The sequence below is a fragment of the Medicago truncatula genome, chromosome 8 (genome assembly GCF_003473485.1).
Source record: "Medicago truncatula cultivar Jemalong A17 chromosome 8, MtrunA17r5.0-ANR, whole genome shotgun sequence".
Taxonomy (NCBI): domain Eukaryota; kingdom Viridiplantae; phylum Streptophyta; class Magnoliopsida; order Fabales; family Fabaceae; genus Medicago; species Medicago truncatula.
Genome location: NC_053049.1, coordinates 20,611,154 through 20,614,570, shown reverse-complemented (window position 1 = coordinate 20,614,570; position 3,417 = coordinate 20,611,154). Strand labels below are relative to the sequence as shown.

General features: G+C 27.0%; 1 non-coding gene across 1 annotated transcript; it reads left to right on the top strand.

The window, feature by feature from the left end:
* The first annotated feature begins 577 nt into the window (after window positions 1-577).
* Window positions 578-1,143, top strand: LOC25480326 (uncharacterized). The gene is made up of 2 exons (XR_003008478.2): window positions 578-940; window positions 1,042-1,143. It is a non-coding gene; the product is annotated as an uncharacterized protein (transcript).
* Window positions 1,144-3,417: the final 2,274 nt, after the last annotated feature.

Here is a 3,417-nt window from a genome sequence, read left to right as displayed (position 1 = left end):
ATTGGTTATAGAAAAAATGGATGAGAGAGAAAGTTGAATGTAATTTGCATTTAATTTCATGAGAATAAAAAAGGTTTTTCTTGGAATAGATGGTATTTAAAAAAAAAAAATTAAATATGATAAAAGTTTGTCTGTTTTTGCTTACATTTTAGGAAAAAAAAGTTTTTTTTTGCTTACATTTTAAGATGATGTAAAAAGTTTTTTTTTTGCTTACATTTTAAAAGTTTTGTTTTGCTTAAATTTAAAAAAGAAGATTAAAGATTAAAATAGTTTTTTTTTTTTTGCTTATATATAATTCCTTATATACTTCTATTACTATCTATGTTCATATCTCCAGGTACCTCCAAATTAACACTTGGCGCTACATAATTTTCCCTTCTCTATCATGAAGGGCTAGGAGAGAAATAATAAATTGTAGTAATTAAAATTTCAAGAGACATTATTAGTGAACTTTGATCGTCATCAAGAGACATTTAACGAAAATTTCAATTTTCTTTCTTGCAGCCCGAAAGTGCTAAGATATATTTAATTGTAATTAAAATACCATATAATATTTACTTATAAAGATTCTAAACAATTTAAAATTTATTAAATCCAAAGAAGAAAAATATGGCTCAAAATCTTAAATTTGTTTATGCTTTGATAATGATAATAGTTCTTTCTTCATTTCTTGCTGAGTCCATTTCGAGTAAGTCATACCTTCACACAATTTTCAAATTTTCCTGTATAACACATGAACACTGTTTGATCTTCTCTTACTAACAATCCTTTATTGTTTGTTTTTTGGTGGTGGTCGGGGTTTGAACCCCAGACCTTACATATTTTAAGCATTATCACTACCAATTGAGCTATCATGAGTTCATGATTTGCAAAAAAAATGCTGATTGTCCAAGATTTATGTGTATACCACCGGAAAAACCGAAGTGTGTTGATTTATGGTGTAAGTGCATATAGCTAAGAGAAATTATTAAAATATAAAAAATGTTACTTTTAAGCTTACAATTTTATTTGTATTTAAATTTTCCTCATAATTTAATTTAGGTTCAAGTAACAATTATAAAGATGCTGGATTTCCAACTTTAATTTACAATACCTTGAGTTTTGACAAACGGACTGAATTACAAGACTCAAATTTCTAGAAAAGTTGATTTTAACTTCTGAGTTTTATTTTTATTAAGAACAACTAAAAAGAAAAGAGAAATGTTAATGAGTATCTCTAAAACACTCTATAAAGATCATAAATAGTAAATATTTATAAAAATACATGCAATCAATGTCTTAGAAATCAACATGTTTAACATTTTTAAAAGATAATTACTTATTTTAAAAAGATTAAAAAGTATATTATGGACACTTGTTAACAAGAAAAAAAAATAGTACTCAATTAGCGGTGGAGGGATTTGTTTTTATCTTTGAGGAAAAAAGTGGCTATTATGAACCTGGATTTTCGTTCAGCAATGGATGCTCTAAATGTGCAAGGAAGTTATGACCAACTTTTTGTAGAAAAGGAATCAAATGAAAAGGAGTATGCTGTTTGGTTGGATACCGGTAGGATGGAATAGATCAGGTCAACTAACAAAAGCCTATAGTCTAGTTTACATCATGTAAAGTCAGACTAATCTACTCCTCCGTTCTATATTAGATGATTTAGTTGACTTCGACATACGTACCAATGCATATGTTTTATCTTTGATATCTTCAATTATCTACTAAAAAAAACTATGAAAATTTAATATTTTAAAAATATTCATCGAGACAAATCCAAAAACATCTTACATGATACTCCCTCTGTTTTTTAATATAAGCAAAATTTAACTTTTAAATTCATTCAATTAATGATGTATGTGATCTATATTAATTGAATGAACCTAAAAGTGAAAATTTGCTTATAGTAAAAAATGGAGGGAGTATTATTTACCTTTGTGACTTAGTAGAAAAATATGGTCAAAGTATTTTAAATCAAAAATGTATATTGTCAAATAGGTCATCTATTGAGGAACAAAAGAAGTATTTTGTTAAGGGAAATGTTAACGAGTGCCCCAGGTACTCTTTAAGCATTAGAAATTGTAATAGTTGACTTTTTAAAAGAATATTCCCTCCATTTCTAAATATAAGCAAATTTTACTTTTTAGGTTCATTCAATTAATGATGTATGTGGTCTATATTATGAACCACATACATCATTAGTTGAATGAACCTAACAAATAAAATTTGCTTATATTTAAAAACGGAGGGAGTAATTATTAAATTTAGGATGCTTAAAGAGTGCTCCGGAGGGCACTCGTTAACAAGATCCGTTTGTTAAATATAGGGAGACTAAGGTCTTTTTAGATGCCTATTTAGCTAAAAAGTCCAACCCGTGGATCATAAGAAAAACCTTTTAGACTTAACAGGCCAGCTTACTTAAAAAAATATGAATAATTTTTATTATTATTATTATTATTATAAATTAAATTTCGTACTTCAAATTAAATTATAAATTTGTTAATTTTTTAGTAATTTAGATTTATTAGTGTACCTATTTTTTTCCACTTAATTCAATGTAATATAAGAAAATAAAACTGAAATTTAATATCATATATAGTTAAATTCTTTAAAATGTCATGTGAAATATCCAAAAGATTAATATCATTGGTCTATTAGTTCTTCGGCTTATTTAAAAATGGATCCTAATGTTTATTTAAATACGTTCATTTGAAATAGACTTTTAAACGTGATAATATGTCATATTATTTTTTCGAAACGTCTAGCTGGTATAAAAAAAATCAGCCTATGACATAGTACATGGTCAAGGAGCTCAATAGCTAAAAATTCACATTTAAGGTGAATAAGTGGAGTGTCCGGACTTCGAATCTCAACCTCTGCATATATTATATATTGTCCATATCAATTGAGCTGGGTTCACAGGGACATTCAACTCATGATTAATTCCTTACTATTTAAATATGGGTTTGTCTAACATGTGCAACATTGCACATGTTAAGATATCTAAAAGTAGTAATTTTTTATTGAAAAACAAAACTTATTTATTAAAAAGCTACATATTTAATATGAAATGCACAAGTTCCAAGTCAAAGTTATCACTTTAAACTTCTTAACATGTGCAAATTTGCACATGATAGAAAAACCCTTTAAGGGTACATAAGTTCTTCTTTCAAAAAAAAAAAAAACTATGTTCTTATAGTTGCAAACTACTTTGATTTATTCAAACATGAAGTATAACCAGTATTTTAAAAACCCGATCTACCATCAACCTGAAAAAGTCATGGGTTCATTGGGTCGTTGGTTGAACAATCTGTTTATTGAGAAATGATATTTGCACAACCACTTTATTACAACTTTTTGACAACTTTCTCTCTTATATTCACATTATATTATTATTTTCTCTCTTCCTTTCTCTCTCTATTGTTTTGGACC